Below are 25,920 nucleotides of genomic sequence, written 5' to 3'. Positions count from 1 at the left end.
TTACCTACATATATATATAACTGAATCACTTTGCTGTATACCTGAAACATTGCAAATTCACTATACTTCCAAAAAGTGACATTTTTCCTAATAATAATTGTTAAGAAATAAAATTTTAAAAATATTTTGTATATTTCTGTATGTTTTAGGAGAAATAAAAACTTGCCAGGATTTTTTAAAGTAATGTCTAGAAAATAAGTGTAGCTCATCAGCTAAAACACAAATAAGTTTATTATGTGAAAAGCAATTTAAATGTTTCTTGGAGGTATTAAAATTACTTAAAACAAGTGGCTCATTTTTTGTAAATAGTGCAATGCTACCTTAATTGTTTCTGTTCAACAGACTGAGGCACAGTATCTACAGTGGAGCTAACTGAATTCCTAATTTTGGATAAAAATATCCATAGTGCAAATGCGTGTAGAATGTGAAAAGTAGCACATGACAAAATTTTATTGTATTAAGGGCATAGGCTTTTGAGTCAGAAAAAAATATTGAATTTATATCAAGTTCTGTCATGTCTTAGCTATTTAGTTTGAGGGCGAGGGGCAGTTGCTTAACCTCCTTCACTGTCATTTCCTAAATTATAAAATCGGTATGCTTATACTCACCTGCCACCAGATTGTAAAACTTAAAGAGAATATGCATCTAAAATGACTAGACATAATAGATAGCTAATAAGTGTTACCTTTATCATTCAGCATGTTCTTGGTAGATAGAGTAGCCATTCCAGACTCATCATTATTTGCTTACTTACAACAAGTGGTCATTCTCACTGAGGGTTCTACTAGGTGTGACGTAAACAATCTGTAGTTTGTGGTTTTCAGCTAATAGTTATCCAAGCCAGTCTCCAGAGATGAAAAATGAAAATGGAGACTAAAGGTCCATGGGCAATAGAATAAAAAGTAACTCTTGGAGAATTTTGAGGAAATGGATTCTTTCAAGGCTGACATTTATTTAAAAATGAGAAATAGCATTAGATATGTGTAGGGAATTTTGTACTTTGGGCGGACATATGTTAGTGCTAAAGCCTTTTATGTATTACATTTAATAGACTCATAATGTGTTAAATAGCTACATGATTTTTATTTTTATGTATTTTATGCAGCAAAATAAATAGCTATTTAAGTGCTTTTTGATGTGTGAAGTAATGGACTTTTTAATTGCCACTAGTAAGTGTCTTTAATTTAGTGAAATTTCTCCCCTGTGTGTCGATGGTTTTGCTTCTCTGATAAGGCAGAGAATACTTACTTGCTTCTTGGTACCTATAGGTATTACAATCCTCTTTTATCAGCATGGTGATAAGGGATTCAATAATGATATGCAAATAGGTAAATATGAAGATTTATATGAATTGTATCAAGGTAAAAAATTCTCTTTATAAGTGGCACTGGAATTTATCTTAGGGAGGGAATTGTCTTACTTTAGGAAATACTTCAGTCAACTTCTTGGGGTGGAAGGTGAGAATCTCAGCAGTCAGCGGGAGACACGGGAACAAAAGAGGTAGCAGACTGCTTGGTACAAGAAAGGAATGGTGTCCAAGAAGCTAGGAGAAGAGGAGGTGAGGAAGGAGAGAGGATGGCTGAACAATATAGCAAGAAGGTAAAGGGCTCTGTAAAAGGATCTATGATATTCTATTTTAAGCATTTACTTTTCTGTGATGTAAATTACCTCTTTCTCCCTCATGTTTCAGTAAAACTGGCTGTTCACACTAATTACTTGTAGAAGTTTTGTTTTGTTTTTAAGGAAATTAGGGAGAGGTATTGGGTTTTGCAACAGGATCCACGTGGTATGTGAAAAAGAAATGGCACATGTGGGACAGTGAGACCTTCCTTTACCTAAATTAACCCAGCAGAAGCAAAAATGAAAGAAAAACTTTGTACTGAACACTTGTTAAAAACAGCAAGACCGATTTTATTTAGTACCACTGCAGTAGAGGAGAGACCTCAGTATATCCTGAGCTCAACTCCAGCAAAACAAAAGGTGGGAGGCTTTTTAAATGCTGGAATGTGTGAAAGAAAAAGTACTGGACGACATCAGTGGGGAAGGTTTAGTCAATATGATGAGGTCATCAGTTTGCTAAGTGATGCTTATTGAACTTAGGCCCCTACCCTCCAGAAACTGGGAGACAGGGGTTGTATCTTTCCTGATGACTACATTTCAAAGAGATGGCTCCCAGGTACATGAGAAACACATTCTTGAGTGTAGAAGATAGGTCTCAAAGAGACAGAGAAAGAATTTATGATTGCAAGTTTTTTTTAAAGTAAATGCTGTAAGAAAAAGGAGGCCAGGGCCCTATAGTCAAGTGTTGGCTGGAACAAATAGTAAATTCTTTTGGCAGCGTCGAGCTTTATTAGGCAGGAACTTAAGGGGTCTGGGGCCATCGTCCTAGGGACGTAAACTCTAACTGAGAAACTATGCTAGCGTTTCTTCACGTTTTTTGGTGAAGGGGACGGGGGTGGATGAAATTGTACTAAAAGTTGCAGTTCTTACAGGCCTTGTTGAGAAGAGGACTCAGTGGTGCTTAACTAAAGTTTGGTCAAATTTTATCAGAGCCAGGTAACGACATGAATATGATCTCCCTAGAAATTTTCAGGAATTTTGAGGAAGATATGGGACTTCCTTTCTTTTCTTTTTCTTTTTTTTTTTTTAATTTATTTTTGGCTGCATTGGGTCTTCTTCATTGCTGTGCCTGGGCTTTCTCTAGTTGTTGAAAGCAGGGGCTACTCTTTGTTGCGGTGCATGGGCTTCTCATTGTGGTGGCTTCTCTTCTTGTTGCGGAGCACGGGCTCTAGGAGAGCAGGCTTCACTAGTTGTAGCACACGGGCTCAGTAGTTGCAACATGAGGGCCTTAGAGCACGTAGACTTCAGTAGTTGTGGCGCACAGGCTTAGTTGCTCTGTGGCATGTGGAATCCTCCCAGACTAGGGATTGAACCCGCATCTCCTGCATTGGCAGGCAGATTCTTAACCACTGCGCCACCAGGGAAGTCAGATATGGGATTTTCTAATAGTGCAGTGAATATTTGAGCTGATCCAATCCATATTTCAATGGACAGGATGATCCCAACTGACATATCCTGTGCATGTAAAGTATTCCTGGTTTTGATTACGTTTATAGGTAATACACTGTAACATATTTGAAGAGTTATTGGGAGAAATAATCCTCTTAAATTAGTATGCTTACATAATTAAATTTTATTTGTCTTAATTCTCTGTAATATTTTATGAATTTGTCCATTTCATCTAAACTTTCAAATTTTTGGCATAAGTTGTTCATAATATTATCTTATTAATTTTTTATATTTCAAATTCACAAGTGGCCTTTATTTCACAAAGTTTATATCCTCTAAAATAGCTTTTATACAACTTTTGCTGTATGATGCTATTTTAATGGAAAATAGACAAATACACAAATTATGTTCTTTAAGCTATTTCTTCTACTTAGAGGAAATGTAAATGTAAGAAAGTATTAGTTCCCAAGCCTGGGTCAGTAAATTCATATTGCCTGAACTTGGATTTTCACATTAGATTGGGTATATATTACACCAAGGGGAGCTTCTGAATTATCTGCTGCCTTGCTCTGGTAGAGTGATTTTTTTTTTTTTTTAACATCTTTATTGGGGTATAATTACTTTACAATGGTGTGTTAGTTTCTGCTTTATAACAAAGTGAATCAGTTATACATATACATATGTTCCCATATCTCTTCCCTCTTGCGTCTCCCTCCCTCCCACCCTCCCTATCCCACCCCTCCAGGCTGTCACAAAGCACCGAGCCAATATCCCTGTGCCATGCGGCTGCTTCCCACTAGCTATCTACCTTACTACGTTTGTTAGTGTGTATATGTCCATGACTCTCTCTCGCCCCGTCACAGCTCACCCTTCCCCCTCCCCATAACCTCAAGTCCGTTCTCTAGGAGGTCTGCGTCTTTATTCCTGCCTTACCCCTAGGTTCTTCATGACATTTTTTTTTCTTAAATTCCATATATATGTGTTAGCATACTGTATTTGTCTTTTTCTTTCTGACTTACTTCACTGTGTATGACAGACTCTAGGTCTATCCACCTCATTACAAATAGCTCAATTTCGTTTCTTTTTATGGCTGAGTAATATTCCATTGTATATATGTGCCACATCTTCTTTATCCATTCATCCAATGATGGGCACTTAGGTTGTTTCCATCTCCGGGCTATTGTAAATAGAGCTGCGATGAACATTTTGGTACATGACTCTTTTTGAATTTCGGTTTTCTCAGGGTATATGCCCAGTAGTGGGATTGCTGGGTCATATGGTAGTTCCATTTGTAGTTTTTTAAGGAACCTCCATACTGTTCTCCATAGTGGCTGAACCAATTCACATTCCCACCAGCAGTGAAAGAGGGTTCCCTTTTCTCCACACCCTCTCCAGCATTTATTGTTTCTAGATTTTTTGATGATGGCCATTCTGACTGGTGTGAGATGATATCTCATTGTAGTTTTGATTTGCATTTCTCTAATGATTAATGATGTTGAGCATTCTTTCATGTGTTTGTTGGCAGTCTGTATATCTTCTTTGGAGAAATGTCTATTTAGGTCTTCTGCCCATTTTTGGATTGGGTTGTTTGTTTTTTTGTTGTTGAGCTGCATGAGCTGCTTGTAAATTTTGGAGATTAATCCTTTGTCGGTTGCTTCATTTGCAAATATTTTCTCCCATTCTGAGGGTTGTCTTTTGGTCTTGTTTATGGTTTCCTTTGCTGTGCAAAAGCTTTGAAGTTTCATTAGGTCCCATTTGTTTATTTTTGTTTTTATTTCCATTACTCTAGGGGGTGGGTCAGAAAGAATCTTGCTGTGATTTATGTCATAGAGTGTTCTGCCTATGTTTTCTGGTAGAGTGATTTTGCATATCTTTGTGTGTACCTTTTCCCCAGCCCTTTACTAAATCAATAAGCCATTCCCTGAAAACCAGAGCCGATATTAATGAGGTCTATTATCATGAGGAAGGATGGAAAAATAAAGAATCCAAGCAAGAATTTTAGAAAATAAGGTAAAAAAGAGGGAAATTTCTACATGAGACCTAAATAGTTCTAATAGTTTGGAGAGCTGAATACACAATTTCTTTTAGGGGAAAACCAAGTATGTTTGGCAAAATACTTAAAAAAAGATCTTGATTGAGATATGTACAGTTTGCTAGGGATACCATAACAAAATACCACTGACTGAGTGGCTTAAACAACAGAAATTTATTTTCTCACAGTTCTGGAGGCTAGAAGTCCAAGGCCAAGGTGTCAGCAGGTTTGGTGTTTTTTGTTTGTTTGTTTTTTTCCTGAGGCCTTTCTTCTTATTTTGCAGATGACTAGCTTCTCACTGTTTTCTCACATGGTCTTTTTCTGTGCACGTGCATCCCTGGTGCATCCAAAGTTCCTCTTCTTATAAGAATAGCAGTCAGATTGTACTAGGGCCCATCCTAATGACCTCATTTAACTTAACCACTTATTTAAAGGCCCTGTCTTCATATCTAGTCACATTCTGAGGTGCTGGGGGCTAGGGCTTCAATATATGAATTTTGGAGAGATATAACACAGCTCATATGTAATTTCCATACCATAAAATTTATCCATTTAAAGCATGTAATTCAACATTTTTAGTATATTCACAGAATTGTGCAATCATACCACAATCTTAAGTTTAGAACATTTTCATCACACCCCAAAGATTCTCTGTAACATTAGCAGTCACTCCTCATTGACTACCACCACCCCTCTACCCCACTTCTAGGCAACCACAAATCTACTTCCTTCTTATAGATTTGTCTATTCTGGATTTTTCATGTAAATGGAATCGTATAATGTGTTGTCTTTTGTGATAGGCTTCTGTCACCCAGTGTAACATTTTAGTGGTTCATCCAGGTTTAGAAAGAATCAACACTTCATTCCTTTTTATTGAAAAATAATATTCCATTGTATGGATGTACCACGTGTAGACATATGGTTTCATTTATCCTGGATACCTATGAGAAGAATTGCTGGACCATATGGTAACTCTATGTGTAACATACTGAGGAACTGCCAGAGTGTTTTCCAAAGTGACTGTACCATTTTACATTCCCACAAGCAATAAACAAGGGTTCCCATTTCTCCAAATCCTCGCCAACACTTGTTATTGTCTATTGTTTTTTATTATAGCCATCTTACTGGGTGTGAATTGTATGTCACTGTGGTTTTGATATCCATTTCCCTACTGACTAATGATGTTGAGCATCCCTTGATGTTCATTAGTCATTTGCATACTTTTCTTGAGAAATGTCTATTCAAATCTTTATTAACTTTCTGATGTCTGTAGTAACTATAATTTTGTCCCCCTTTTCATCCTGATATGATTATTTGTTCTTTCTTTTCTTAATCCATATCAATAGAATTTTATCAATTTTTAATTTTTTCAAGGAAACATCTGGCTTTGTTGATACTCTCTACTATATTTTTATTTTGGAGTTCCTTTTTTTTTTTGTTACTTTATTATTTTCTTCCTTCTCCTTCTTTGGGTTTATTTTGCTATAATTTTTTCCAACATCTTGAGAAGTCTGCTTAGCTCATACATTTTCAGCAATTTAAATTTTATAATTTTTGCAATTAAATCTGTAAATTTTCTTTTGGATACTTAGAAGCATCCTCTAAGTTTTGATTCATGACATTTTAAAAATTCCACATTTATTTCTTTTTTGATCCATGGGTTATTTAGAAGTATATTTCTTAATTTCTAGTTATCATTTTTAAATTATTGATTTCTAGCACAGCCATATATGATTTCAGTCCTTTGAAATTTGTCATGACTTGCTTTATGGCTCAGTATATGGAGAATTTTTGTAAAGGTTTATTGTGTCCTAGAAAATAACTTGTTGTCTATAGTTGTTTGAGCCAGTGTTCTGTATATGTCTGTTATGTTTGTTACTGTTATTTACATCTTCTATAGTCTTCTATAATTCTTTGGCTTCGTTATTCAGCAAAATTGATAGATTTATGGATTCAGAAGCCCAGTGAGCATATTCACTATATGACAAAATTACATTATTTGAGATAGATGCTATATAATGAGAAACTCAATTTCTCAACCAATAATTTAATAATTTGAGTGAGGGAATATTTATAATGTTCATCTGTAAGAATTAAAAGCATTCAGAGTACCTTTTCCGGGGGGTCAGAAGTTGTACTGTTATCTTTTAAGCCTTGGGGGCAAAAATATTAACACGGGGGCAATCAGGAATGATACATAGGTGCCCCAACTATCTGGCATAAATATTTGGAGAACATGGTCCTGTACATTCTGATTCCTTTTGATCCAATTACTTATTTCTTTTGAATTCACTGTGTCTCTCCAGTCTTAGCACTTCTAAATGAAGCTGCCCTGGTCACACAAAGTTTATGTTAATAGAACTTAGCCTCTGATGTTAGCTTCTGAGTATTTCACCATTGCATCTGCATATTCCTCTTCCTCTTTCACCTGGGCTGAGCATGCCTTTCAGCTCCTCTGTCTAACTTTGCTCAGTGACCTGTTTTTTGATGTGCTTCTCTGGCTCATGCTCTTCACCCTCCTTCAGACAGTAACTGTAGGTCACAGCCCCCTCCCCACCCCTTACCCCCTCCACCCAGGGCCTGTGGAACTGTTCAGGCAGAACTATTTCCACCAGGGCTTCCCATCAGAAGAGGGGAATATTGTGTTGGGTTCAGTCATCCGTCCAAATACACTCTATCTGGTTCTCAGATGAAGATTTGCCCAGCAACCTCCAGCTCCCAGATGCCTGTCTGCTCTACCACAGAGTTCTTAACTAACGGATCATGGTTTCTGCACTCAGCTTTCAGTTCTGGCCTCCCAGTTGATTATCTCCTTCCTTTCTCCCTCTGGCAAGCCCCAGCGTGTGAGCCTTAATAACAGTCCTAGTACACCCATAATATCTATTCTCCCTTTTTCAATTTCCTGAGTTTAGAACGGCACAATATATAAAAAGGAATGATAAAACATGGATGAAACTTGAAGACACTAAGCTAAGTGAAATAAGCCAGACACAAAAGAATGATTCCACTTACATGCGGTACCTAGAGTAGTCCAATTTATAGAGACAGAAAGTAGATTAGAAGTTACCAGGGCTTGGGTTAGGGGCAATGGAGAATTATTGCTTCATGGTTACCGGGTTTCTGTTTGGAGTAATGAAAAAGTTTCAAAAATAAATAGTGCTAATGGTTGTACAACATGGTGGATGTAATTAATGCCACTGAATTGTGCACTTATCATTGGTTAAAACGATATGTTTCATGTCATGTATAATTTGCCACAATAAAACAAAAAGGCACAATAATATCTCCTTGACCTTCTTCAGCGTTCTCCAGGGCTGCCCTCTTTGGGTCTGCCTCTTAAATATTAGGATTCAGCAGTTTTGTTCCTTGGTTCTCTCCTTTTATTGTCCTGCCCTCTTCCTCTGGGGAATCTCATTCAATTTGCTAATGAGGACTGAACTTAAATTTTTAGCCTAAACTCTCTCCCAAGTGGCAGACCCAGGTTACTGCGATTACTTGAAATCTCCACTTGGGTATTCCACTAGCTCTTCAATCTCATCATTCCCCCACTCAACTCATCCTCTTCCTCCCGGAGCAGTTTATCCCTCCGTCTGTTTTTAGCCTTCTGTTTTCTACAGCCACGGTTTCCCAAACCAGACATTCAGGCGTTTCTCCCCTTTTCCCACCTCCAGTCTCTCACTAAGCCCTATTTTTCTCATTTTACCTTGTGCAATGTCCCACCACATACCCTACAGCAAGGCTAAGCTGCTAGCCTGGCCCTAAACTGAATTCTGTGCTTTGGAAATCTCCTGCCTGGACTATTTTAGAATGACTTTCCTTGCTTTGATCTCTTTTCTCTTCACCCTCAAATTCTCTGCCCCTTCTACTTCAAGACCTGAGTGAAAGTTCTCCTTCTCTCGAAGGCTGTTATCTTCTCTTTGCAATCCCCTTCTCTCTAGCACAATCATCTTTCTGTCCTTCTTGCTGGGAAAAGTGTTCTCTCAAATCAGTGTAAATGAAATAATTTTTAAAGCATGTTGCAATTCATCGCAATTGCTTGTTTACTTGTCTGACAGTCTCCTCCACTAGACTCTAATCTTTTTAGAGGTGGGGATTGTGTCCACCTCCCAGCCAGCACCCTGGTCCATGGTAGGTGCTCCTTAAAGAGCTACAGTGTCTGCCTCTATAAACTTGAGAGAACTAGACATTTTTTCAACACTTGAGATTCAAACACTTTTCAGAAGAGTCAATCCATTTTATGTTTTATTCTCTCTTTGTTGTTAGATATTGCTAAGCGACTATCACCTAACCGCTCAGGGCCTTGTTGTAATTGTACTTCCCTCCAGTTTTTCTGTGGCTGCTCCAGATGCTTTCCTGATAGTTCTTATTTCATATTTTAGTGGTTTTAAACTTAGGAAAGTTTAAAAGTTTAGGGGCACATCTAAATATGGATATTGCAACACAACCCGGATGCAACCTAAGGATTGAAAAAAAAATCCTAAGGGATCCCTAAAATTAGCGCTTCAGGGTGTTTAAAGTTGCATCACTTTTTCATTGTCTGATTTAATGATGACCTTAGCACTTTATCAAAGCAATAAATCATGTGTTTTAAAAATTAAAATGACCTGCAATTAATTTTATTTTTTTAAATCTTGGGTCTTTTTGTACTATAATTAGAGACTGTAGGATTCCAAAGCAGATTTGGAGTTAATGTTTCTGAATAAATGCTACCAAAAGAGAGACACAGACTCCTAATTACTTCAATCTTCTTAATACTAGTTTATTTTTGATCCGTTGCAAATAGCATAGCTTGTATATCAGTCATGGTTCTCCAGAGAAACACGACTAATATATTTCAGAACTAATACATATGTATATTTATATAATGTTTGTGTGAGCAGGACAGCTTCATTTAGAGTTGCTGAGACTGGAGAGACAACAAGAGTGAATCCAAGAGAAATAAGTAATTGAAGCAAAGGGAGTCAGGATGTACAGGACCAAGATCCCCCAATATTTGTGCCAGATAGTTGGGGCACCCGACTGTTATTTCTGATTGCCCCTAAAGAGTGCTCTGGGACCCAGTTTCAGTGTGGGCAGGGGTTCCCCCACACATCTTGGACACCAGCAGTGTGTCCTACAATTCAACTTAATTCTGACACTATCTACCTGGAGATAGAATCAGATTCCACAGGTTAAGGGCTCAGTCTGACAAGACTGTCCCCATCCGCCACTTCAGATGCAGATGTCAAGCCCAGGTTGTTACCTGTACTTCTGAATAACTCGTTAAAAATTAAAGTCTCCCTCTATTCCCTCTTTGGATTCAATTAGTTTGCCAATGTCTCACAGAAACATTTTACTTACTAGATCATTGGTGTATTATAAAAGGATGTAAGTCAGGAGCAGCCAGGTGGAAGGCATGTGGTAAGGGCACAAAGCTTCCATGTCCTCTGAGCACCATTCTCCCAGCACCTCCAAGCTCTCTGAACCCTATTTGTTTTTTTATGGAGGCTTCATTACCTAGGCGTGACTGATTAAATCGTTGGCCATTGGCAATTGATTCAACCTCCAGCCCCTCTCCCCTCCCAGAGGTCAGAGGGGTGGGAGTCAAAGTTTCAACCCTCTAATCACAGAGCTGGCTTCCCTGGCAACCAGTTCCCCGCCCCCCGCGCCTCCCCCTCCTTTGGTTACCTAGGGCTTTCCAAAAGTCACTCATTAACATAAAAAAGACACCTTTATCATTCTCACTCTTAGGAAATTCCAAGGGTTTTAGGAGCTCTGTGCCAGAAATGGGGATGAAGACCAAAAATATATTTCTTATTATAAGTCACGTCACAGCCCCCATATTAATATTTTTACCCCCAAAGCTTAAAAAATATCAGTGCAACTTCTGATCAAAACAGAAAGTATTTAGGGAATTCCCTGGCGGTCCAATGGTTAGGACTCGCCACTGTCGCTGCCGGGCCGGGCTCAATCCCTGGCCGGGGAACTAAGATCCCACAAGCCTCCAGGTGCGGCTAAAAACAAACAAACAAAATTTTTGAATGCTTTTAATTCTTACAGCTGAGTATTTTGGATGCTCTTCTCCCAAATTATTTTATGTATAAATATATATATATATACATAAATATGTAAATAAATATAAAGAGATTCATTTTAAGGAATTGATTGTGGGGGCAGGTAAGTCTAAAATTCACAGGGCAGGGGCTTCCCTGGTGGCGCAGTGGTTAAGAATCTCCCTGCCAATGCAGGGTACACGGGTTCGAGCCCTGGGCCAGGAGGATCCCACATGCCACGGAACAACTAAGCCCATGCGCCACAACTCCTGAGCCTGCGCTCTAGAGCCCACGAGCCACAACTACTGAGACCGCATGCCACAACTACTGAAGCCCGTGCGCCTAGAGCCCGTGCTCCGCAACAAGAGAAGTCACCGCAATGAGAAGCCCGTGCACTGCAACAAAGAGTAGCCCCTGCTCGCCGCAACTAAGAGAAAAGCTCGCGTGCAGCAACGAGACCCAATGTAGCCAAAAATAAATAAATAAATAAATGTATTTAAAAAAAAAAATTCACAGGGCAGGCCAGCAGGCTGGTAACACCGAAAAGACTTCTATGTCACAGTCTTGAGGCAGAATTCCTTCCTTTCCAGAAATCCTCAATTTTTGCTGTTAAGGCTTTCAGTTGAATGAGGCCCACTCACATCATTGAGGGTAATCTCCTTTACTTAAGTCTACTGATGTTAATCACATTTGCAGAATAACTTCACAGCAATATTTAGACTGTTTGACCAAACAACTGGATACCATGGCCTAGCCAAATTGATCCATAAAATTTAACCATCACAGCTACCCTAGTAGTTATATTCATTAGCATAGGATGACAAAAAGCTATAGTATAATCATTCATTGTGTCTCTAATTTCACCCACAAAACAGCTGGGTAGAAAGTCAAAGAGAAATCTACCAAGGTAGTCCTAGTGGAACTTTGGACTACTTTGTTACGATTACCCTTTGAGCAGCTACCTTAGAGCTGTACAATGGTTTCATTTGAAAAGGTATTGCTGTATTATTTTTATCTTACGCTACAATTTGGCTTCCAAGTTAGAACATTTGCTTGAGAAAGATAGTTGATTTTGAACTTAGATAGGCAGAGTTCAGGGTATTGAGCTATAGATGGAATGTATTAGGATTTGCTAATTTCCATGGTTGAATAGTTTGTGTACTTCCTTTAGATAACCCCTTCCTTATCTACAAAATAGGAATAACATTTACCTCGTATTATTGTTGAGAAGTTTAAACAATGTATTGAAGTGTCTAGTACAGTGCCTCATACACAGTCGGTGCTCCATAATTGTTTTCTTCACTCGTCCTACAATAGTTCTCATAACTGCCACCAGGGAGGACCTCTGAGCAACAGCTCCTTGAGCTCATGCACTAGCTAAGAAGATGAAACCTCTTTCTTTGTTGCTGAACTTTCCATGAACCCTCAGCATCTCATTCTCTTTCTTTTGACTCTGCAAGACTGCAGAAGTAGAAAGAAGGTTACTTTCCCTCCATTTTCTCTCATGCATGCATGTATGCATTCATTCATTTGTCCATTCACTCAGCAAACCTTTACTGAATGCCTTCATGCTCCAGGCATCATGACAGATACTGGGGATACAATACTGATCACTTACTGTGGTCTTTGTTCTTCAGGGGCTCACAGAAGATGATGGGGTGACCAGGATTGCTGACACAAAAAAACAGAGAGGACAGAAAGAGGTAGGTTTAGGGTCTACTGATAGTTTCATATTTAATTGTGGAAAGGATAATGATGTCTCCTGTAAGCATCCAGTAAATAATATTTTATAGCTTAAGAAAAATACCACATACTAAAAGAGAGAAAAAGAAAACAATAGATGATGAAAAAATATCTTAATAACAAAATATTTGTCAGTTATTAGTGTTGGCATTTATATTATCCATCCATTATGTTCTATTTGTTAAATGGACCGGTTTAAATTACTTAAGTATCACTTAGAATAACAAAATTAAGACTTAGGAGAACAACCTTTGCTTTAAAATTTCTGCTGCTTTGATAATCACAGCAAATTAGGAATGGTGCCAGCTAACCTTTGGTGTGGCCTTATGATGGGTTTAGCATTGTGCTAAGCAGTGCAAGCATTCTGTCCTTCAGTTCTCAAAATGACTTTATGATCCCCATCTTGGGAAACGGGAAAGCTAAGGCACAGAGAGTTTGAGTAGCTTACTTAAGGTCGCTGGTAGGATCAGAGTTTGAACCCTGAAAGCCTGACTCCAGAACCCTTTGAACTACCATCTTATAGGAATTTTTTTTAACTGTCCTAAAATACTGAGACATCACTATGAGCATGCATGTAGTCACATTTTATTTTATTTAAAAACGTAGGCAATGCTCTTATGTAGTTCAAAATTTTAAAGGTATAAAAGGATATGCAGTAAAAAAGCTTGCTCCAAACCTCATCTGCCAACTACTTACTCCCCCTTCTCACAGGCAACCAATAAGCCATGCATAAATTAATTTTCCCCTCTTTTTACATAAATGGTAGGCTACTATGTGACCCATTTCATATCTTTCTTTTTTTAAAAAAATTTATTTATTTATTATTTATTTGGCTGTGCCAGGTCTTAGCTGCGGCACTTAGGATCTTCCTTGCAGCATGAGGGATCTTTAGTTGCAGCATGCGAACTCTTAGTTGCGACATGTGAGTTCTATGGCATCCCTGTAGTTCCCTGACCAGGGATCGAACCCGGGCCCCCTGCATTGGGAGCACGGAGTCTTAGCCACTGGACCACCAGGGAAGTACCTCATATCTTTATTTTCCCCCTTAAAAATGTATCCTAGAGGGACTTCCCTTCCCTGGTGGCCCAATGGTTGGGAATCCACCTGCCAATGCAGGAAACACCGGTTCGAGCCCTGGTCCGGGAGGATCCCACATGCCACGGAGCAACTGGGCCTGTGCGCCACGGCTGCTGAGCCTGTGCTCTAGAGCCTTCGAGCCACAACTTCTGAAGCCCGTGCGCCTGGAACCTGTGCTCCGCAATGGTAGAGGCTGCCGCAATGAGAAGCCCGCATGCTGCGACAAAGAGTAGCTCCTCTCACTGCAGCTAGAGAAAGCCCGCGCACAGCAACGAAGACCCAATGCAGCCAAAAATAAATAAATGAATAAATAAATAAATTTATATTAAAAAAATGTATCCTAGAGATCTTTCTATATTTTTACATAAAGTGCTTTCTCTTTCTCTTTTAACGCTTGCCTAGTTTTCTATGGAATGAATGTCCCATAATTTATTTTATCTGTCTGCTATTAATGGACATTTAAGTTTTTTCCAAACATTTGTTTTAACAAAAATAATTTTGTATTTCTCAAATCGTGAGTATTTAATAACAGAGATTTAGTTTGTCTAATCTGCACAGCGTCTTTAAATTTATTTTTAAAATATATAATACATTTATATGCTTTAAAATCCAATATGTATAAAAAAATATTGTAAAAGGTCTTTTTCCCCTTCCTGTCTGTCTCCAACATTTCTGCCATAGGGAGTCTACGTTATTAGTTTCTTGTATATTCTTCCAGATAGGTATATGCAAGCAAGTATGTACATATATTTCTCCCTCTTTTTATACAAATGGTAGCATACTATACATACTGTATCTTGTGTTTTTTTTTAATTTAACACTAAATCATGAAGATCTTTCCATACCAGAATTTAAAGGAAAATTTCATTCTTTTTTTATTCCCAGCTACAATGGTGTTCAATTTTACAATTGCTCCAAAATTTATTTAACTGGCTCCTTGATGGACCTTTACCTGGTCTTCAAATCTTTTGTTTTTACTAATAATACTACAAAGAATAACCTTATCAAATGTAATTTTACAAGTGTACATTCTGTATGTCTGCATCTTTATTCCTCTCCTGTCCCTAGTTTCATCAGAACCATTTTTTTTGCTTTTTTAGATTTGACTTGTAATTTTTTTAAATGAAGAATTTAAAATATTTATGTGGACATTAATCTTTCCTTGTATGGACTCTAGATTTTTGGGGGGTGGAGGCATTATATTGATAATTAAATCGACATCTTTAAAACAAATCAGAAATCTAAGAAACTTTATAGTAAAATAAAAAAGAACCCAATGAACCTAGAGCCGTATTCTTATATAAGGTATATATAGTGTGTACATGTTCTGTACATGTTGTTTACTCTCTTTTTTGTTCACATAAACATTGCAACATATCTTGAAGTATCATGGCTTATTGAATCATTATTACATCCATGTGGAGCCTCTAGATTTTGTGTTATGCTTGGAAAGGCTTTTCTTAATCCAGGATTATAGAAGAATTCCCTCATAGTTTTGTCCAGTACCTTTAAAATTATATTTTAATTTATCTGGAATCGATTTTGTATAAATTTTGAGCTTTATTTTATTTTTTTCCAGATGGCTACCAGTTGTCCCAATAAAATACTATATCAGTTAAAATGCTTTCAGCTGTGATTGTAACCAGCGGAAAAACAGCTTAAGCAGTTGGTACATTTACCAAGTCACACAACAAGAAATCTGGGGTAGGGTTGTTCCAGAGTTGGTGAATTCAGTGGTTCAACAATGATTTCATGGACCCAGATTCCTTCCACATTTTCAGTGCGTTGACTTCATTCCTTTATTCAAACTAAAAATTGAGGGCTTTGTCTCTTCTACATTGTCCTCAAAACAAGGTTAGTTCTATAAGAATTCCATTTATGTCGATAATGATGCTTTTGTAGCACTGAGCATATTATTATCAGATTTGCAGAATATCTTTCACATTGCAAATTAATTGAAGTAGGAATCACATCTATCAAAAGTTTCAGCTATTGTGTCCAATACAAGAAATATGACATTGTCATTCTAATGGCTATGTATGTGACTTCCCTCTGGAGTGGGATTTGACAAAATTGGATACAACTTTGATGGAATTGGCCAAGAACTGCCTCAGCTCCTTACCAAATCCTGCAGCTCACGTGCCTCTGAACTTAGGCATCTGTTTTTCCCTTGAGTTACAGTGAAAGAAGCATCCCTGCTCCAGCCAAGGCCAAAGGCCAATGCTTCCACATGGCTGTGTATCTTCAGTTCTTCCTTTGCTCTCATTTATCATCAAATTCTTTCTCTCTACTGCACTGTTTCCATTAGCAGTCTAACATGTCTCTTGGTGCTCCAGTCTCCTGCAATCACCACTCCATTTCTCTTCCCCACTCCACAGAAAAATTTCTGAAAGCCAAGTTTAACTTGCTACCTTTTTGTCCTTGCCTCCCATTCCACCTCAACACACTTCAGTCAGGCTTTCATTACTCCATTCTCCCATCCCCACATTGATAAGAGACAGTTCCTATTAAGGCTGCCAGTGTAGATGTCCATGCAGTCGAACTCTTCTGATTTTCTTATGACTGGCCTGGTAGCTTTCTCAGCACCTTTTCTGGCTGCAGACCTCTAGCAATGCTCCAGGCTCTCTACCTGCACTCTCTCCTACAGCCACGCTTTAAATATCATCTATTTATGGATGACTTCCAAATCCACACCTCTTCTCCTCTATCCTGAGGTCTAGACTTGTTTATCTAATTACCTTTTGGCATTTCCACTTAAGTGTTTAATAAAAATGTCAAACATAACATGTCTAAAGCAGAACCAATTATTTTTCCCTTCCTCCCAATTTATTCTTCCCAGAGTCTTCCCCATCACAGTAAATGGCATCTTCATTTGCCCAACTGCCCACGTGCAATTATCAGCAAGTCCTATAGGTACTTAACAAAATATGTCTTTAGTCTGGCTACTGCTCTCCCTTCTCCACTGCTACATCCTAGTAGCCTGGATTACTAGGATAGTCTAATCAGTCTCCAGCTTCCTCTCTTTTTCACCTTGGTCCATTCTCCATACAGCAGCCTCAGTGATTTTTCTAAAATGAAAATTAAGTTATATGACTTCCCTCCTCAAAACTTTTTAAATGGTGTCTCATCACCCTCTGTGATAAAACTCCTTTTCCTGGTACCCAGGGTTCTACAGTGTGTGGTATTTGCCCACCTAACCTCATTTTATCCCCTCTTCATTCCAGCTGAAGCACTATGGCTATTTTTCTTTCCATCAAGCACACCAAGCTTGTTCCCATTTCAGGACATTTGCACTTGCACTTGGAATATTCTTCCTCTTACATTTGTGTGGGTGTGTCCTCATGATTCAGGGCTCAGCTCACATGAGAGTTCTTAGAGTCCTGTGCTGAGTAATCTACTAAATCACTTGTGTCTTTCCCCACCCTCTGTCATTCTCCACCACAGTATTCTATTTTAGTATTTTCAAAGCATGATTTATCAGGAACTGAAATCTTATTTATTTATTGACATGTTAATCATCATTCTCCACTGGAATATAAATTATTTTGAAGGCAGAGACTTGGGCTGTCTTATGCTCTGCTATATTCCCGTTATTTGAAACAGTTCCAAATGTTTATCAAGTAGTGGGTACTCGGTAAATGTTTGTTAACTGATTTATTACCCCATCTTTGTTCTGGGCAGTCACTTTACCTCTTCTGATCTCAGTTCCTTCAATATTAAGATGAGGAAGCTTGAAGAAAAGGATACCTGAAATTCCTTCTGGCTCAGTCTGCAATGACTATGTCTTAAAACCTACAGTAATTACAGGAAAAATCTTGTTGCATCAAAGATTTGTATCTACTGAAGAACATTCTTTTTTTTTTTTTTTTTTTGCGATACGCGGGCCTCTCACTGTTGTGGCCTCTCCCGTTGCGGAGCACAGGCTCCGGACGCACAGGCTCAGCGGCCATGGCTCCCGGGCCCAGCCGCTCCGTGGCATGTGGGATCTTCCCGGACCGGGGCACGAACACGTGTCCCCTGCATTGGCAGGCGGACTCTCAACCACTGCGCCACCAGGGAAGCCCAGAACATTCTTTTTTTAAAATTAAAAAAAAACTTATTTTGGCTGCTCCTGGTCTTAGTTGTGGCATGAGGGATCTTCGTTGTGGCATGTGGACTTCTTAGTTGTGGCATGCAAACTTTTAGTTACAGCATGCATGTGGGATCTAGTTCCCCAACCAGGGATCTAACCCAGGCCCCCTGCATTGGGAACGCAGAGTCTTACCCACTGGACTACCAGGGAAGTCCCATGAAGAGCATTCATTTATTCATTCATTCATTCATTCAACAAGCTTCTTCTGAGTGCTGACCATAGCCTGGTACTGTTCTAGGCACTGGAGGCCAAGTCATCGCCATCAAGATTATAGCGCATCAGTCTCAACAAACAGAAAACCTAGACGGTTAATGCTATCCTTGTTCTCCAGCTGATTTTCTACTGATACTTCACTTTCACAACAGTTTTCTCAATTTTGCTTAGTTTATCTACACTGGGCTCCCTTTAAGTTAAAGTTATTATCACTATTACCATAGTTAATTTCCAAGAATTCTACGATAAAGTGACATAATTTATGTGGCTATAACTTTAATAACACCATGTAAAACATAGGCATTAAGGCTGCAGATTTTCTGCCAATCTGATTTAGTTTTTTTTTTCTTTTTTTTTGATTTAGTTTTAATCCAAACGCTGCCATGCTTCCAAATTTAATTGCAGCTTGACTTAAACTAAAATTTTGAATTTTATGAATCTAATTTTTTAAAAAAGAGATTAATAAGGAACAAAATTTGTATATATTCAGGTCAAGATGTGCAGAGGACTGCTAATTCTCTTGCCAAAATTTGAGCCAGCTGGTTTTAAATTTGAATTAGAATGAGTGTATATGTAGAGCCAATCATTAATCAAATGTCTAGAATGAAAATAAATCACTTTCAAAACTGTAGAGAATGAAAAATGATTAAGAAAAGAAAAGCAAATTGTTATACATTGTGCTAACTGCCATTTGTCAGCACAGGCTACAAATCACTCATAGAAAGCAATGTCTACTTATATTTGCTTTAATCAATTATATAAAGAGGTATAGTATAGCTATATAATGTTTTAATATTGCATACAAGCACTATATTTAAAGCACTATATATTGGTCAAAATGCTTTTGGTTGGGAAGGAAGACAGAAATCCAATTCAGGGGAATATTTATTGTTTCATGTAACTGGGAAAGCCAGAACTCAACTAATGTAATGTCATCAGAGAATTCTTCTCTTTCAATCAGGGGCTCTCCTGGTGAACTAATGTTCACTAGCAGCTCAGGATTCATATCCTACCAGTTTATCAACCCAAGGGGAAAGAACCGGTTCTTTTTCAATAGCTACAATAGAGAAATCCTGGGCAAGATTCTGACTGGCCCGGTTTGGAAACAAACTAACAAAATGTGTTTCAAAGGTCCTCACACTCCTAGATTACTCTTTTTCTCCTTCAAAACGGTTATTCTTGCAGTGAGCTGATCTTAGCTAAATTTTAGGAGAATGTAATCTGATTAAATTGATTCACCTTAAGGTATTTAAAATGATAGCTTTATCATTTGCAACTTATCAATAAATGAACTGATAATTGGTACAATGTCAGAATAAGAAAAGGACTTAAGGCAGTGTGGATAAAGACAGTTTTAATCAGGTTCACTAAATCATGCCAATATAGAAGGATACATTCTTTCATACACAAGGCATAGAAATCTGGACATCTCTGCCCTTCTCCTCACACTATTTGTGAGTGCAAATATTTGGCGGTGTATTGGGAAGATGCTGTGAGAGTGGTCTGTCCTTGGTTCAGGCAATAAGAGATACATGGTAGAGAACAGAAAAGAAATAATAAAACTAAGTCAGCTTGTATTTTTTTATCATCATGTACAGAAATTCTAAACAATATCAGTGATATAATATCCATCCCCACCTTGATGGACCAGTCCCACTGTTCCTGCATCCCCCTGGGGTTCCTTGCCAATACTTCCTTCCATCTCCCCATTCAAGCATGCCAGAATAGAAGTCAGAGCCCTGGCATATTACTTTTCACAACTATTGATACATGACTAGGGGAATTAATATATTGGTGACTTGCATTGTAAAGAAAAGAGTGAACTGAGACTGCAAGAGGAAAAATTCAAGAGACAGTCCTTTACAAAATGGATTACAATCCATGTGTTATAAGCAGTAAGTATAATCTTGAAATATAAAATTGAATTAGCCCCTCAAATAAATTCGACAGGAAAAGTCTATTCTGGAAGAACAATTCATTTTTCAGCTGAGCAAAAGAAGCTTATAAGGAACAGCTGAATAATGCCGAATGTCTGTTAAACTAATTTAAAGGCAAGCATATGAATTTGATTTGGATCAGAGTGTCTGTCTTCCTTGCCATGTAGCCCTGGCCCGGGAGGGAGTATCATTGGTGGTCCAGCAGGTGGCACTCTTTTCTTTGTGCACTAGTACTAAACTAACAACTAACTTGTCCAAGTACAAGGTAGTTTAGAGTCCTGCCTTCAGAAGAACCCTATAATCTGTTTATCTATGGCAATAATATGGTTATAGATTTCACAAGGGCAACTTTGCTGGTCTGGTCTTCGTCAAATTTTTTTCTTAAATCAAAGACTTGTTTTATTATGGTACACGGACTGGGACTGATGTGAGGGGGTGGACGTAGTGGGCAACCACTGCCCTGATTAGCATCAGATGTCCATCCCGATGACCATGAATGTGCCAAAGGTGCCGCCGCTGTGCATCATGGTTTTCCTGACACCGCCCATCAGACCCCGACCCCGTATTCCGATCCTGAGACAGGAAAAGATGCTGAGGAGCTCCCCCGCCACCATGCCCGCGGTGCAACCCATCACAAAACCCATCTTCACGAGGTGGAAGCAGCTTGGCTGGAACTGTGCATAGGGACTCAAGGCCACCAGCATCTCGCTTGTGGCCTTGGTCACTTTTGGTCTTTGTCAGATTTGAAGATTGGTCCATACACATCTAACTACCCATTGGGTCTAGAGTTTGTCATCCTTAGTTTTAAGCCTTTATCGGTTTCTACGCTATGTCTAAGGTCTTGCACAATGCTGGAGGTCTACATAAAATTGTGATGATTCATATTTGAAAAGCAGGTTGAGCAAAAGTAATGTTTCTCAATTAAAACAAAATATTTTTCTAATAAAAATTCCACACATTCTTGGAGCTTCTGAAACTTCCCCTCAAGAATCACTGATGAGAAGTTGGATTCCATCTTCTACATATTCTTTCTAGAAAAGATTTTATCCAGTTAATTTTCTACAGTTTGTATTACAAAAACAGGTTTTTGTGTCTTTCAAATATACAATTAAAACATAATGGGCACATTTTTTTCCCTTTCAAAATTGATCCTAATGTCCTGCCTCCTGGAGAGAGTGATTTGCTGGTCACAAATTAAAGGTACTATAATAAGCACAAGAATAAAAAGAACTAACATTGATATGTTAATAAAAGCAATTAATAACCAAACAGCAAAACACCTGTTCATTTATTACCTCTTACTACATGCTACATTTAGAGAGTGCTAAATATGTGCTAGACATATTCATATGTAATAAGTTCATTACATATATGATATCATTTAATTTTCAGATACCCAGTTGAAGAAAAGAAATATAAAGCTTACAAACTTTATTTCCCCAAGTCATGTGGCAAGTCAGTATCAGAATGAGGATTTCTAAAGCTTTTACCCCTGAAAAAGACAGAACATATTAGAGTATTGCAACAATCTTGTTAGTAAGTGAAGGAGCTTTATTTAAAAAAAAAACAAAAACAGTTCATAAAATGACTTTCAATAGTTAACCCTATTTTGTACAACAACCTATAACAGATATTAAGATTAGGCCTTCTTTAGAAGTTGTACAAAGAGGAGAGGGGAAGAGAGTGTAAAGTAAAGATGGGAGAGGGTCAGAGACAAATTAAATTGATTTTACAATTTGCCTATGTTTAGCACAATCTTCAAAGAAGATTATTCAATAAAGAACATAAGGAAATATGTTTTAATAAGCCTAATGTGTTTAATTTGCCGTGTGTGTTAAACAGGTAAATGTCTTTAATATATATAAAGCTCTTACAAATCAATAAGAATAAGAAATCAATAGGAAAATGGAAAAGTATAACAATAGCCAATTCAGAAAGGAACACATATGGCCAGAAAATCCATGGAAAAACTAATTAACCTTCTCGTTAAGAATTTCAAAATTAAACAATAGAACGTTATACCAATTTCAACTCCCCAAATTGCCAAATATTAAAAGGAATAATGAAAATAATAAATAATAAAAGATATGCCAAAGTCCAATGTGATTGAGGAGTAGGGAAATAGGTATGCATCCATTGCTAGTAGATAGGTGAATTAATTTACATTTATACAATGAACTATCATGGACCTATATCTAAATATTTAGATGGAAATATTCCAGATGAAAAATTATAATACAGATTATAGAATACATATAGAATATCATTTCATTTTGATAAATAATTATAAATAAATGTGTATATAATTATAAATTATAATTGCATATACATTTGTATGTAAATTTGTAGGAATCTACATCAAACTGGTAATTGGGGTTATCTAAAGATATTGATGTTGGGATTTGGGTGAATTTTCCAGGTTTTTTCTTTTTGTTTATCAGTAGTGTCTAATTTTTCTATAGTAAAACCTGGTTACTTATGTAAATAAACAAAAGCAAGATTCAAAATAAAAGAAGCAGTATCGTGGTTAAGAGGATGAACTCTGGAGTCAGGTAAGCCCAGGTGATGGGTGACCTCGATAAATTCCTTAAACTTCTTAATCTTGGTTTCCTTACCTGTAAAATGGTGATAATAATAGTGCCTACCTCAGTGGCTTTTTGTGAAGATTAAATTAGACAGCTGATGTGACCTACTGTTTGTGATTACCAGTCAATCAAGTAATTACAGAGCTTATACTCGGATATTACAGGGCAGTACAAGGTACTTGGGGAAATGCACAGTTTGAGATTGTCCCTGCTCTGCAGGCAGTTAAATTCCCAAATAGACAGATGTCACTAACTCAAATGAGAACATGGCAAACAAGGGGTTCAAAGTTCTATGACATGCAAGGGAATCCCAAAACACAGTCACATTTTCAATGTGCTAAATGTCTATTAAACTAATTTGTTCCTTCAAAAAAAGGTAATTTAAATGGGCGAATTATATTTCAATTAAGATGTTAAAAAAAGGTAATCATTTTAGTATGTGAAACTTACCTGAAAGAAATGGTCTCAAGAGTATTTTAAGACCCAAAACACTGATGCGATACAAAAACTAACATTGTAAAGGAAATTTTCTAAACTAGCTGATTTGAATCATATGAAGTTGAATCTGGTTCATAAAGTTATTGAACTGCTTGGAGACTCATTTTAGTGTGTGATTAATAAAATGATTCCCACATAGGATTTGCAAATATTAAATACTATCACTAAAATAATGAATTCCTTAATTTTTCCTGTAAACCGATTCGGGAAAAAGAGCTTTATTCGGGGAAAAAAGGGAGCAGAAGTTCTTGCTTAATGTAACATCAGTGATTTTCAAGGTCCAATTAAAATACACTTTCTCTAGAAAATTGCCTCTTTGACCACTCTGTCCTTCTGATAATAACAATCCTAGTTTCCATTTACTGAACACTTATTATGTTCCTCGGAATATGTTAAGTGCTTCACAGACCCAATCAAATTTAATTTTGACTATACTATGAGGTAAGTGTTATTAGCTCCGTTTAACAGATAAGGAGACTAAGACAGGTAAGTTAAGAAACTTGACCAGGTCACATGGCTATTAAGTAATCTATTAGGTTAGGATTCCAAGTTGGAACTGTCTGGTTACAAAGCTTGTTAATAACTACACCATACAAAGTCCTTCCTTGTACTTTGTTCATTCTGTGAATGCTACAAATGAGCAAAGAATGATAGATCAGTATAATCAGCCTTTTCTCAGTGTATTCCCAAATAAGAGCTAAAGAGCTAAGACAAGCTAAAACTATACTCTGGCAGGAGATCCAAACAAGTTTTATTTAATAACAATAACAGTATTCTGAGGCATAATTATAGCAATTTATATAATGAAAGGAATTACTACTCTGAGAAAATATACTTAATAGAGCCAACTAGAATATTGAGAAAAGAGTTGAACATTGAATTGTTTAAATCATTGAATAGTTATCTGGAAATGCTCTTTATTCACTGAGATCACAGCTTTCATTGACTGCAGATTCTTAACATTTTATATTTCACGCATTCACTTATTCAGTAGCCGTCCACTGAGCACCTACTATGTGCTAGGTGTTGTTCTAGGCTTTTAAGGTATATCAGAGAACATAAAATCCCTGTCCTTAAAGAAAAAATAATAATAAAAAAGAAAACAAATAATTTTTTAAAAATCCCAAGAAACAACAGTATCAACAAAGACAATCCCTGACCTCATGGAGTTTCCATCTCAGTGGGGAGAGACAGACAATGAAATATATGTCAGATGATGCTAGGTGATATGAATAGAAATAAGAAAGGGTAAGAGGCAGAGAGATGAAGGCTGGTGTTTAAATAGGGGGTTAATAAAAGCCTCTCGGAGGTGTTAGCATTTAAGTAGAGCTATGAATGAAGTGACAGAGTTGGAGAGTAAGCCATGTGAATTACCTGAGGGAAGAGAAATCTAGGTGAAGAAAGAGCATGTGCAAAAAAGGCCCTGAGCTTGGTGTGTCCTAGAAGAGGCAAAAAGGCCAGTAGGGCTGGAATAGAGAGAGCAAGGGGGAGGGAGAGTGTGTGATAGATGAGGGCAGAGCCGAGTGTCTGTGACAGACTTTGTGTTTTTTTCTCTGAAGGAGGGAGACCAGTTAGGAGGCTATTGTAATCATTCAGGTGAGAAATGATGGGATTGATAGCAGTGGAGGGGATGAGAAATGGTTGGATATTGGATGTATTTTGAAAGTAGATTTGAAAGGATTTACTGATGGATTGGAACGTAAGGTGTGAGAGACTGGGTGTGAGGTATGAGAAATCTTTGTGCTAAAACGCTAGATAATTAACCTTGGAGGGAAAAGCCTTCAAAGTCCTCCACAGGCCTGGTTCTTGTGTGAACAGACCATTTGACCTTGGAGGTTAAGTCAACAGGAATCACTAAAATCTGACTGCTAAGAATAGGAAGAAATAAGTGGTGACCCTTCTACCAAGCTGGTTCTTGTTTGGGAGAAGCTGCCAAGCTAAACAGTGGTTGTGGGAAAAGAACAAGTGCACTTTCTAATGAACTATTTCTAGTTTGCGGAGGGGAGGAACCGAACCTAAAGATGTTAAGAGCAGACTCTGATCAAGGCCCAGCCTTCGGTTCTCCCTAGCTTTTTCCATTTCCCTCTTTTTTTCCCTTCATCCCCCACTCCCTCCTTGGTCCAACTTCTTGGCTGCAGGAAGGGACAGTTTACCACTGGTTCTCAAACGTCAACAGGCATCAGAATTACCTGGAGTGCCTGTGAAAACAGATTGCTGGGCTCCACTCCCAGAGTTTCTAATTGGGGCGCCGTGTGTGTGTGTGTGTGTGTGTGTGTGTGTGTATGTGTGCGCGCGTGCGTGTGTGTAGAGCGGTAGAGAGGAAAGGTGCCGAGATTTTGCGTTTCTAACAAGTTCTTAGGTTATGCTTGAGAAGAACTGTTGCTTCCGTACCGGAGAGGAGGGCGTGCAAAGCAAGGAGCTCTGGAACTCCACCTCGTGAAATGTGAGGGGGAAGGTTCCAGCTCACAGAGGTTTCCAGTCACTAGGGAAATTGTCCTCTTACCCCAAGGTGAAAATAAGAAGCCAGAGAAGAGAAGAAGCGGGAAGTAGTCCTTCCAGACCAGACATCCCCTCGGAGCTTCCCAGTGAAACGAAGGCGGGAAGACAGCCCCGGGCCAGCCCACAGATCCTCAGAGGGCGCGGACCCGTAGGAGGCGCCCGA

General features: G+C 38.1%; 1 long non-coding RNA gene and 1 pseudogene across 1 annotated transcript in view; one reads left to right on the top strand and one right to left on the bottom strand.

Moving 5' to 3' along the window:
• The window catches only part of LOC137219816 (uncharacterized), a 56,764-nt gene extending 43,986 nt beyond the window's left edge, over nt 1-12,778 (top strand). Inside the window, exon 3 of the long non-coding RNA XR_010941258.1 lies at nt 12,711-12,778. This is a non-coding gene — a long non-coding RNA (uncharacterized lncRNA). The remainder of the gene's footprint in view (nt 1-12,710) is intronic.
• A 6,799-nt stretch (nt 12,779-19,577) lies between these two features.
• LOC137219809 (reactive oxygen species modulator 1 pseudogene) lies at nt 19,578-25,902 on the bottom strand (annotated as a pseudogene).
• Between the last annotated feature and the right edge of the window lie 18 nt (nt 25,903-25,920).

The sequence above is a fragment of the Pseudorca crassidens genome, chromosome 2 (assembly GCF_039906515.1).
Source record: "Pseudorca crassidens isolate mPseCra1 chromosome 2, mPseCra1.hap1, whole genome shotgun sequence".
Classification (NCBI taxonomy): Eukaryota; Metazoa; Chordata; class Mammalia; order Artiodactyla; family Delphinidae; genus Pseudorca; species Pseudorca crassidens.
This window is presented reverse-complemented; position numbering and strand designations above follow the sequence as displayed.